General features: G+C 46.0%; 1 non-coding gene across 1 annotated transcript; it reads right to left on the minus strand.

The window, feature by feature from the left end:
• Window positions 1–3,375: 3,375 nt before the first annotated feature.
• trnak-uuu (transfer RNA lysine (anticodon UUU)) lies at window positions 3,376–3,448 on the minus strand. The gene has a single exon. It is a non-coding gene; the product is annotated as a tRNA-Lys (tRNA).
• Window positions 3,449–13,310: the final 9,862 nt, after the last annotated feature.

Consider the following 13,310-nt stretch of genomic DNA (forward strand, 5'->3'; position numbering starts at 1 on the left):
GCATTGTGATGGGTGCATGGATAGGAAGGGTTTAGAGGGATACGGTCCACGTGCTGGCATGTAGGCTGAGATTAATTTATGATATCGAGTCAGAATGACCTTGTTGGACCGAAGGGTCTGATTCCATCCTGTACAAAGCTGTGAACCCATGACACTAACAATTTGCTCGATGCAGCGCAAAAACGTTTCAGCTGGAACAACCATGATCTTGCTTTTCTTAAGACTGGGAAAATTTGAAAGGCTTTGAAAACACAACCATAACCGGAACCTAAACCAAGGACACTCAGAGACGGGTCAGGAAGGCGGGACTCTCTCTCGCAGATCTGAAAGGTTCACATTTCAATCTTCGTCAGTGTCTAATCTGTTCATAAAAAAAAGTCGTTCATTTTGGAAGGGATAAGAAAAACACGATTATTTTAAAGGCAAAAACTAACTTGAGGGAAGTGGAGTTAAGGCTATGGATCATTGTACGGGTCAACCATATAATTCTTGAATGGCAAACAACCTGAAGGGGCCAACTGGTCTACTCGTGTTCCTATTTCTTATGACTTTACAAGCTACGGCATAGTGGTTCATTGGTCAGCACTGCTGCCTCACTGTGCCAAGGATCTGGGTTCAATTACAGTCTCAGGCGATTATCTGTGTGGAGTTTGCAAATTCTCCCTGAGTCTGCACAGGCTTCCTCCCACAATTCAAAGATTGTCAATTGGCTATGCTAAATTTCATGTCGTGTGCAGGTGAGGTGCATTCATCTGGGGTAAATTAGAGTAATAGAGTAGGGGGATGAGTCTGTGTGGTTTACTCTTGGAGGGTCGGTGTGAACCTGTTGGGCCAAGGGGCCTGTTTCCGCACCGGTGCGGTTCTATAATTCTATTGTATGACACGAAAGTACAAAGAAATCTCGCTCAAACTCTTGAGAAAGAAACACTTGACCCGAAGGGGTAACTGTGATTTCTCTCCACAGATACTAGCAGAGATGCTCACACTCCCAGCAATTTCTGATGTTGTTTCTGATTGCCATCATCTGCATTTCTTTTGGCTTTTATCCACTGGATCCAGGGTATTTCTGTAACACAGCCATTTGCACACAATATCCACAGAACAAAATAACACTTCAACTCTCTCAAATAAATATGATGGAAGGAATTGAAACATTTTAACCTGTGGGAGCTTTATGTGGACGTTATTGAGAATGAGTTCGAGCTCAGCTGGCCTGCTGTTTTGTCTTTCGAGAATTGAAAGGAATTAGGTTTAAACTCCATTTCCCAAATAAAAGCAAATTACTGCGGATGCTGGAATTTTGAAACCAAAAGAGAAAATGCTGCAAAATCTCAGCAGGTCTGGCAGCATCTGTAAGGAGAGAAAAGAGCTGACGTCAGCTCTTTTCTCTCCTTACAGATGCTGCCAGAACTGCTGAGATTTTTGAGCATTTACTCTTTTGGTTTCAGTTCCAGCATCCACAGTAATTTGCTTTTATTCAGTGTTTAACCCACTGCCACCACTCTTCCAGGAATGCCTACGCTGAAGAAGTATTGCTCTTCTCTCCGACAGGATTTTCGTTTGTCTCTCTCTCTCCCCCTGTCCACCTTCACTGCTTTCCTTTTCTCTCTCAGTGTTAGACAAGGTATTTAATAAGGCTCGCTTCCACAGCCATATTTCCTTCCTTAGTGAGTGTCTTCGGAGCTTTGACAAAGGGTCAGTCTGACTCGAAACGTCAGCTCTTTTCTCTGCTTACAGATGCTGCCAGACCTGCTGAGACTTTTCACGTTCCAAATCCCTGCAACAAAACGTCTCAAGCAAAACGCATGACGTATATGCACCGCTGTTGGACTGGGCTGGACAAAGTCAAAAATCACACCACACTGGGTTATTGTCCAACAGGTATATTAGAACCCACAGGAAGGACAGTGAGCAAATTGAAGAAGGGGCGTTACTCAAAAACCGTCTGGTTCTAAACCAACTCCAATACAGACACCAGTTTTTCAGGGGGGGGGGTGAGCAGACACGTGGCCTTTGGTCCCCTAGTGTAGTGGTCACCATGTCGGCTTTACACGCAGAAGGTATTTAAGGTTTGAACGCCAGCAGTACTATCAAGTTTTGGTGCACTTGGACTGAAATGGGTTGGGAAATTGTGATAACGTGCATGTTGCCATTCAAGTATGAACCAAAAATCCAATGCGCTGAATCGAAATATTGACATATTATGTCGAGCTCACCAGGCAGTGAGACAGTCTTAGAGATGTACGGCACCGAAATAGACCCTTTCGTCCAACTCATCCACACTGACCAGATATCCTTCGCTAATTTAGCCCCATTTCTCCACATTTTACCCTCAAAATCCTTCCTGTTCATATACCTATGTGGAAGCCTTTGAATTATTGTAATTGTACCAGCCTCCACCACTTCCTCTGGCAGCTCATTCCATACGCGCACCACCCTCGATGTGAAAACTTGGCCGCTTACGTCCCTTGTAAATTTTTCCCTCTCCCCCTGAACTTATGACTTCCAGTTCTGGACTCCCACACCAGAGGGAAAAGACTTGTCTACTTACCTGTGTGATGGTTTTGTTTGTTTGAAAACTCAACAAAAGAAAACGGGAGGGAAAGACAGAGAAAGACCGAACTCCCCCAGACACTCATTGAATTGAATTGAAATGGTCTTAGTTCCACGATTATCACATTTTATCCCCCAGGCCTATACACTTCTCACTTCACTCTGACATCAGAATGCCGACTTTGGAGGGAGTTTCTCATTTAAGGTATTAATTCCTTCCTGCCTCCCACATCCTGAGCGTTAACCTGTATGTGTCACAATCCCAGGGCCCTGGTTACTTTAACCCCAGGCTTCAAACCTGTTTTAAAATTGACAGGGCCGCAGTCTGACTGGACCCAGTTAACCAGAAGCCCCTACAAACCAGGCCCCATCTCCCCAAGAGGATATTAACCTCGGGATAATAAACAGACCACCACTCACCTGGGCCCCAAGAATCACTTGACCCGAAGGGGTAACTGATTTCTCTCCACAGATGCTACCAGTGTTGCTCAGCTTTTCCAGCGATTTATGATGTTGTTTCTGATTGCCATCATCCTCATTTCTTTCGGCTTTTATCCACTCTGTCTAGCGTGTTTCTGTAATACAGCCATTTCCAAACACTCTCCACAGTCCAAGCCCAAAAATAACACTTCAACTCTCCTAAATAAGAACTACAGAAGGAATTGAAACATTTTAACCTGTGGGAGTGTTATATGAACGTCACTAAGAATGAGTTCGAGCTCAGCTGGCCTGCTGTTTTGTCTTTCGAGAAACAAATCAGGTTTAAACCTGCCACGCATTGATTGTTTGTTCACAGAACATGGAAATCCGCTTTAAAATCAACGCCCGAACAGGGACTTGAACCCTGGACCCTCAGATTAAAAGTCTGATGCTCTACCGACTGAGCTATCCGGGCTCTGCTTGTTTGCGGAGTGCAGTGACACACACTGGTAAAAATAGATTATTGCACTGACTCACTTCACGCCTCCAAGCAGAGCGCTTTCGAGAACATCTCCGAGACACCCGCACCAATCAACCACACCGCCCCGTGGCCCAACATTTCAACTCCCCCTCCCACTCTGCCGAGGATATGGAGGTGCTGGGCCTCCTTCACCGCCGCTCCCTCACCACCAAACGCCTGGAGGAAAAACGCCTCATCTTCCGCCTCGGAACACTTCAACCCCAGGGCATCAATGTGGACTTCAACAGTTTCCTCATTTCCCCTTCCCCCACCTCACCCTAGTTCCAAGCTTCCAGCTCAGCACTGTCCCCATGACTTGTCCTACCTGCCTATCTCCTTTTCCACCTATCCACTCCACCCTCTCCTCCCTGACCTATCACCTTCATGTCCTCCCCCACTCACATATTGTACTCCATGCTACTTGCCCCCCACTCCCACCTTCCTCTAGCTTATCTCTCCACGCTTCAGGCTCTCTGCCTTTATTCCTGATGATGGGCTTTTGCCCGAAACGTCGATTTCGCTGCTCCTCGGATGCTGCCTGAACTGCTGTGCTCTTCCAGCACCACTAATCCAGAATCTGGTTTCCGGCATCTGCAGTCATTGTTTTTACCTCATCGGTTTGTCGCACCGAGTTCCTTTCTCACTACTTACCCCTACTCCCACAACGGTTAATGTTTCCAGCCCAGTGAGACTTCGTCACAAATCGCAAATTGCAATTCACTACAACCCGCTCTCGGTGGGGGGTGGGGGGGGAACATCCATTTTCCAAATGGCTGCAACAGAACATCTCAAGCAAAACACATGAGGTGGAAGCGCCGCTGTTGGACTGGGCTGGACAAAGTCAAAAATCACACCACGCCGGGTTATTGTCCAACAGGTTTAGTTGAACCCGCAGGAAGGACAGTGAGTGAACTGAAGAAGGGGCGGTACTCAGAAACCCTCTGGTTCGAAAGCAACTCCAATACAGACACCAGTGTTTCGGGGCCAGCAGTGTATAGGCGTTGCCTCCATAATATCGTGGTTATCACGTCTGCTTTACATGCCGAAGGTCCTGGCTTCAAGTCCTCGTGGAACCATTCAATTTTAGTTCGCTTTGACTGAAACGGTTTGGGAAACTATAATAACTTGTACGTTGCCATTCAAGTATGAACCAAAAACCCAACCCGCTGCATCGAAATATTGACATATCATGTCGAGCTCACCAGGCAGTGAGACAGTCTGAGAGATGTACGGCACCGAAATAGACCCTTTCGTCAGACTCATCCACACTGACCAGATATCCTTCGCTAATTTAGCCCCATTTCTCGACACTTTACCCATATCCCTCTAAACCTTTCCTGTTCATACACCCATCCAAATGCCCCTCTTAAATGTTGCAATTGTACCGGCCTCCACCACATCCTCTGGCAGCTCATTCCATACGCGCACTGCCACAATGTTGTCATTCAGGTCCATTTTAAATGTTTCGCTCTTCCCCCTGAACTTACGCCCTCTAGTTCTGGACTCCCACACCACAAATGACCCTATTTACCCTGACACAGTTGCCCTCACTTTCTACCCCCCCCCCCCCCCCCCCCCCTGTTTTTCTGCCCTTTCCCAAGTTTTGCATCTGCACTAATTATGTGATACCCCTCCCATTTTTCACACCCTGCATTTTGGCCCCTTCTCCCAGTGCAGTGTCCCTTTGGACCCTGATCCTCCCACTCCATTACATCACTCCACATAAAAGCCCCTTTTCATCTCCCTCTGTGTCCTGTATTGCATTAAGCCCCACCCCCTGAACTTTCGGTAAATGTGTGGTAGTACCGGTTTGTGACTGTATCGCCCACCCCCAACTTCATCGACGCACAGCAAGATCCCAGTCCCAAAATCTCTGGCACCATACCCCCAGGAAAAGGACCTTCAGCTCATCGTGCCTACCCTCTCCACCCCGTGAAATGATGTGGGGCCTCAGGATCTGCCCCCGAATGGCCCTCATTAAATCCCATTTCCTGGGGAGACCTCGCCTCCCTGCTACCCCATCCTGCCCCCACACAGTGAGTGCATGCAGAGACTGGCCATGGGGATGCACAGCAAGATCCCAGTCTGCTGCCGTTCCCTGTCGCTCCCCAACTCACTGACAAAAAGGCTTTATATGACCCTCTCCCCCACAGTTTGTCCCTTTCCCCAAATACTCTCCACCCATTATCTTGTCCTGGATGTTCTGTCTGCCCCCAGTTTTGCAGTCCCCATCAAATCTCCCCCTCCTCCCACACCCTCCTGCCTAATTGCCCCCTCCTGGTGTAGCTTTATTCCCCTCCATACACTGATCTTCCCATAGATCCCCCTTCCATATTTGATGTCCCCCAACCTGTAGCATCCACTATTTTGCATCTCTCAATTTTGGCCCCCAGTTAAATTGTACACTTCCAGAATTACCCCAGCAATTTTGCCCCCTGCCAATTGTGCTCAGAACTGGGGTAAGCCAAAATAGTTGGGGGGAGGAACAAGAACATAATTGCCCTCATTTTGTCCCCCTCCATTTTAATGCCCTCCCCAGGTTTTAAACCTGCCCCAATTAAGCAACTTGTGACCCCCATCCCCATTTCCCAGCCTCTGCCCACCCGTAGGATTTCTGTCGCCACCCAACTCTTGCACATCCCCCCCAAACATTTTGGTCCCCACCTTGTCCTGGTCCAATTGCCACTTCCCCAAAATTACCCATCTTCAATTCCACTCTGCCTTCTATTCACTGGTTATAAAATCCCCCTCTGTGACTCCATCATGTACAAAAACTCCCCCTCATCACCACCCCATCCCCCCTGAGCCCTGGCCCCTGAGCTGAAGGCAGTGGGGGCAGAGGGTGTATGCACACTGACTGACTGACTGGCCTTTCAACTGTGTGTGTCTTCATGCACAGCAAGATCCCAGGCTTTAACCTGGACTCCCCTACCCCTAGTTGAGTGAGAAAGGCGCTTTATCTCCCCACCCCCCACCCCCACCCACCAGTTGGGCAACAATGGGAGACACAGGGAACAGCAAGATCCCACTGTGCTGACAGTATGTGCAGCACAAAGTGGCACTGAGTCCAACTTTACCCCATGGACAGGAAAAGTGGAACAGTTAGGGAGGCAGGGAAGGAGGGGCAGATAGGGCAGGGGGAGAGAATGCGAGCTAGATGAGGGACAGAGAGGGAGGGACAGACACAAGAGAGACAGACAGACAGTCATAGGAAGAGAGAAAACTGCTGAGTGAGAGGGACAGAAGGAGAGGCAGAGTGTGAAACCAGAGTGTGAAAGAGAGAAGGCATGAGAAACACGCAGAAAGAGACAACATAGGACAGAGAAAGACCCCAGGGAATGAAAGAGGCACACAGACTCCCAGGGACATAATTGGAATACAGACAAGTGGATGAGAAAGGGCAGCCATTGAGAGAGAGAGAGAGAGACAGAGAGAGAGAGAGCTACAACAGACAGCTAGTGAAGGTGGGGGTGATGGTATTCGACAGATAGAATGATCCTCAGCCAGGAATCGCAAGATCCCCCAGGGCTGATGGAGAGAGAGAGAAGGTTGTGGGGAGGGGTGAGCAGGGAGGTTGGAGATTGCACAATTAAACAGTTCCAAGAAAGGGGGAGGAGCCAGAGAGTTGAAGGAAGAGAATCTACAGGGTAATGTGAACAGGACGGAGATGGGAATGATGGGGATTGAAAGAAAGATGTGGGACATACAAAGACAGAGAGAGCTGGGAACACTGATGTAGAGGGTGGGAGCTGCAGTGAGAGAAGGAGATGGTGACATCTGTGGGATCAGACTGTGCAGCAGCTCCCTCTCAATCTTCTTGTTCCTTTGTTCCCCCCTCAACAGCCCAGCACTCACCGCTTGTGGAACCATATAGTGTGTGTGTGTGTGTGTGTGTGTGTGTGTGTGTGTGTGTGTGTGTGTGTGTGTGTGTGTGTGTGTGTGTGTGTGTGTGTGTGTGTGTGTGTGTGTGTGTGTGTGTGTGTGTGTGTGTGTGTGTGTGTGTGTGTGTGTGTGTGTGTGTGTGTGTGTGTGTACGTGCAAATAAATGACAAAGCGAAAGGACAGTTTCTGATTATTCTCTCTCCTCTGTCTCTTTCCCTCTCTCTCTCTCTGGTTCCAGCTCTTCTGTGATAATTTCTCAGGGCAGAAGAATTTGGGTCCAGCTGTGTCTGCACCATCCCAAGTTTAAGCTCCCGGATCCAATCTCCTAATCGGTGGTTGGAGAGGGTGGGATGTGGGGATGGGGACAGACAGAGAAATAAACATTGATTTGAAATAAAATACAATAATAGCATGGAAAGCACAGCAAGATCCCACTGTTCTCTGCCTTCCACAATCTCAAACTTTACCCTGTGACACTGGTTCAGTTTAATTATTGCATAATTAATGCATTGCATAACATTGCAGCAACAACAAAATAAAAAAAATTACCATAGAGCAATTGAACAGAGGTTAGAATCATTAATAAACATGGACAGCAAGATCCCACAAGCAACAGTGTAACCACAGACAGTCCGTGTGTGTCACTGATATTGGTTAAGGGTTCAATTCTGTCTCCAGAATGACACAGAGGGGCAAATTACAAACATTTCCCTCTTTCTCCTCTGTTCCCCCTTCCTCTTTCTTGTTCTGTCCCCCCTCAGTCTCTCATTCGGTTTCCCCTTTCGCTCTCTATCCATCTGTCATATCTCTCCCTGTCTGTCTGTCTCTGATTTAATCCTGTACACTGTAATCATTATTCCCCCCACCAGTTAAAATAACAACGTGTGGGATGGTTTTGTTTGTTTGAAAACACAACGTAAGAAAACGGGAGAGAAAAACAGAGAGAGACCAAACTCCCCCAGACACTCAGTGAATTGAATTGAAATGTCCAGCCTGTGTCTTATTTCCACGATTAGCACATTTTATCCCCCGGGCCTATACATTTCTCACTTTACTCTGACATTAGAATGAAACTTTGGAGAGAGTTTCTCATTTAAGGTATTAATTCCCTCCTCGGGGAATCTTGCCTCCCACATCCTGGGGGTTAGCCTGTATGTGTCACAATCCCAGGGCCCTGGTTACTTTAACCCCAGGCTTCAGACCTGTTTTAAAATTGACAGGGCCGCAGTCTGACTGGACTCCGTTAACCAGAAGCCCCTACAAACCCAGCCCCATGTCCCCAAGAGGAGATGAAACCTCGGGATGATAAACAGACCACCACTCACCTGGGCCCCAACGGGTGCAGCCTGGCCAACAGGCCTCAGGCCTCATGCCCATGTTCCCCCTCATGTCCAAGACTTTCTTGGCCCCAATTATTTTGAATGTTCACTTTGCAGTTCTCCCAACAAAGGCTCCTCTGGATAAAAGACAGATAAGATTAGTTGAAAGGGGGGAGCAAGATTACATTGATGCAAAAGTGTACAGCAAGATGCCAGGTTTAAAAGCATCCTTCTTTCCTCATCCCCAATGCAATGCATACCACCACAGCAACATCAAAATTCAAACAAATCATAATACGCTTATTAAACAGAGGCTGGAATCATTAAAATAAACAAACACACACACACACACACACACATCCTGGCGAGATCATGTAGCTTGAAATCTGAAATATAATTGAAGGGTTCGGTGTGCTCTTATGTTGAATAAGAGATACCACAGAGTGCGTTACAAACAAGAATCTAATCAAGGTGTTTGGGGTGGTTTAGAGATGGAATAACAGATACCCCGGAGTGAGTTACAGACTGGAATCTGATCGAGGAGTTTAGGGTGGTTTATATACAGAATAACGGACACCTAGGAGTGAGTTGCAAATTGGGATCTAATTAAGTGGTTTGGACTGGTTTATATATGGAATAACATCTATCCGAAAGCGAGTTACAGACTGGAATCTAACCAAGGGATCGCAGATGGTTTATATGTGCAATAACAGGTACTGAGAGTGAGTTACAGAATTGAAGCAAGCATAACTAGGGAGCGAATAAAGCCCTTTAACGATCAGCAAAGCATCCTCCGTGTGGAACCGCAGGACATGGGGAGATACTGATCGAGTATTTTGCATCAGCATTTACTAGAGAGAGAGAATCAAAGATACATAATGTGGGGAAATAAATGGTGGCATCTTGAAAATGACCATATTATAGAGGGAGTGGATAAATCCCCAGGAGCAGATCAGATGTACCTTAGACCGGTGCAGGAAGTTAGGAAAGTGATTGCTGAGCTCCTTGCTGAGATATTTGTGTCATTGATAGTCACTGGTGAGGTGCCGGAAGACTGGAGGTTGACTAGTGTGGTGGCACTATTTAAGAAAGGTGGTAAGGAAAAGTTACAGAACAATAACCTGGTGAGCCTGATATCAACAGTGGGCAAGTTGTTTGAGGGAATCCTGAGGGACAGGATTTCCATGTATTTGGACAGGCAAGGACTGATTAGGGATAGTCAACATGGCTTTGTGTGTGGTAAATCATGTCACACCAATTTGATTAAGCCTTTTGAACAAGTAACAAAGTGGACTGATGTGGATAGAACTTTGGACGTGATCTATTTGGACTTCAGTAAGGCGTTCCACAAGGTTCTTCATGGTAGACTGGTTGGCAAGGTTAGATCTTGGGTTATGGAGATAAGGCAGGAAGAGGATACTGATTAGGAATGATCAGCCATGATCATATTGAAAGGCGGTGCAGGCTCGAAGGGCTGAATGGCCTACTCCTGCACCTATTGTCTATTGTCTATTGTCTATCTCATGGAATACAAGGAGAACCAGCCATTTTGATACAGAATTGGCTCAAAGGTAGAAGACAGAGGGTGGTGGTGGATGGTTATTTTTCAGACTGGAGGCCTGTGACCAGTAGTGTGCTGCAAGGATCGGTCCACTGCTTTTTGTCATTTATGTAAATAATTTGGATGTGAACACAGGAGATACAGTCGTGAATTATTGTCTGTGGTACAACAGGATCAATATATCACTGTCTCAACATTCTCAACAGGAATTGAACTCATCCACAAATTCAACACCAAGATAGGTGTGTGCGTGTGTGTGTGTACGTGCGCATATGTGTGAAAGTGACCACTTGTATATGTGTGCATGGATGTGTGTCCGTGAGTGTGACAGTGTGTATGTGAGAGAGATCAAAACCATGTCTGTGTGTGTCCAAAATTCTTTACTTGATTCTCTCTGCTTTGATTCCCTGTTCGATTGTTGGTTCTGAACACCCCCAAGGACAGTCGGATGCCCAGGAGTGGATTACAGACTGGAATGTACTATGTGCCATGTCCTTCTCCGAAACACGGTGTCTGATACAGGAGCCTCTCAGTCTCAGGTGGAGGTGAGTTTTAACTTGATACAGGTGCATGAAAGACCTGTATTAATCTGACATTCAGGGATTCTTTAATGGAGCATTAATATTTGGAAATCCGAGTGTCTTTTCATAATTCAATGCCGCTGAGTATAGTTCATATATTTATGTGTGTGTATCTCTGTGTGCACGCATATGTCTGTGTGTGTGTGTGTGTGTGCTCTGAAAGTGTGTTGCTGGAAAAGCGCAGCAGATCAGGCAGCATCCAAGGAGCAGGAGAATCGACGTTTCTGGCCAGCCCTGTGTTGCTGGAAAAACGCAGCAGGTCAGGCAGCATCCAAGGAGAAGGAGAATCGACGTTTCGGGCTCATGCCCAAATCGTCGATTCTCCTGCTCCTTGGATGCTGCCTGACCTGCTGCGCTTTTCCAGCAACACATTTTCAGCTCTGATCTCCAGCATCTGCAGTCCTCACTTTCTCCTGTGTGTGTGTGTGTGTGTGTGTGTGTGTGCATGTATCAGTCTCACAAGGGCCCTGTATCATTGGGTCCATTACACGGTTAACTGTTAAAGATACGAAACATTATTTTCTGGATTCGTGTTCGCAAATCCCAGAAAGCTAATGTGATGGTGTCACCAAATATTTGGCGGTCACCTGATGATTTTTCAGTTATTCCCAAGGGATGAGATGCTGGAATTGATCAAGCCTTACTGGGATTGTACAGTGGACATGAACACCATGAACCAACTCAAAAAAGCTAACGGATGGATGTGGCAATTTGCAGAAATTCTGGGAGAGAGGAGAGAAACAGGACTGATATACATACATTGACGAAAGGGCAGGATTTGAGAGAAGGATATTTGTATGGAGGGATGGTAAGTGAGTCAGTAAAACATTGTCTGAGTCTGAAATCTAATTGAAGGTTTTGGGTTGTCTTATATTGAATAACAGATACCTGGAAGTGAGTTACAGACTAGAAACTAATCGAGTGATTCAGTTTGGTTTTTATATGGAATGACATACCTAAAAGTGAGTTATAGACTGGAATCTAACCGAGGGGTTTACATATGGAATAACAGATACCCAGCAGAGAGTTGCAGACTGGAATCTAACCGAGGAGTTCGGTTTGATTTACTTATAGTATTACAGATAACCCTGGAGTGACTTCCAGACTGGAATCTTATGGAGGGGTTCGGGATGGTTTGATATACAGAATAACCGATCCACCGGGAATGAGTTACAGACTGGATTCTAATCAATGAGTTCGGGGTGAGTTGTATGTGGAATTACAGATACCTGGGAGTGAGCTACAGATCGGAATCTAACCAAGGGGTTCAGGGTAGTTTATATACAGAATTACAGCTACCCAGGAATGAGTTACAGACTGGAATCCAATCAAGGGTATTATGGTAATTTATATTTAGAACAAGAGATGCTTGAGAGTAATTAAAGATTCAAATTTCATCGTGGGGTATGGGGTGGTTTATAAGCAGAATTGTAGATACCTGGGAGTGTGTTGCAGACTGGAATTTAATCAAGGATTTTGCGATGGTTTTGATATAGAATAAGAGATAATTTATTCAGGTTTATATGTTTGAGTTTCTCAGATGTTAGGAGCGTGGAAAGTAAGGCAAACATTGCTGGAATGTGACATTGTCTCTCTGCATTTACTGTAAACAGGTTCTGGAATTTGCATTTTAATCACCCTCAAAGAGCTGTCTCAATTTCCTACCTCTGCAAGGATTTATGAATGGAAATTGATTTTCACACATTCTCCCCTTTCCCTTACTGACCCAAATCAGCCAGATAGACTTCTGAGATTTGTTCACAGCCACCTTTATATTAGCACAGCACTGACATTAACTTTATAAATCGTGAAAAGCAAGAGAAATTGGCAACATCAATACAGTTTGAAAATATTGAACATTGGACCCACACTGACATCTACGATTCTCTGACCCTAAACCCTCCCCCCCGCCCCCACCAACCCCACCCCACATCACTCCCTCTCCTGAGACAGACAACTGGGCAGATTGTGGGAATAGTTGTTGAGGTTGCCGCTCAGAAATTTCCTCATCAGTGTTACACTAACATATAACTCTATCTGTCTCTATTTGAATTCTATATTTACATCAACTGTGTGTGATTATGTGTGATTGAGTTTCTGTCTGTGAGTGAGTGTTTCTGGGTGAGTGAGAGACCGTGCCTGTGTATGTCCAGTTTGAGTGTCAGTGATTCCATGATGGAACTCGTGAGGCTTTCTCCCACACACGAACTCTGAAACACACACACAAACATTCATACAGACCTGCTCATACACTCTCACAATCACTCACACACATTCTCATGCACGCATATTTTCATGCACACACAATGACTCACATGCACAGTTACACTCTCTCACTCTCATTCTCACTCTTCCAATAAATCAGTGTTCAGGGGCTTTAGTATCGAATAACTAATACTCAAGAGTGAGTTACTGACTGGAATCTAATCAGGGATTCAGTGGGGATTTACATGCACCGTAACAGATACCCAAGA

Source organism: Chiloscyllium plagiosum, unplaced genomic scaffold, assembly GCF_037043375.1.
Source record: "Chiloscyllium plagiosum isolate Xiang-an unplaced genomic scaffold, Cpla_swu_hap1 HiC_scaffold_40, whole genome shotgun sequence".
Classification (NCBI taxonomy): Eukaryota; Metazoa; Chordata; class Chondrichthyes; order Orectolobiformes; family Hemiscylliidae; genus Chiloscyllium; species Chiloscyllium plagiosum.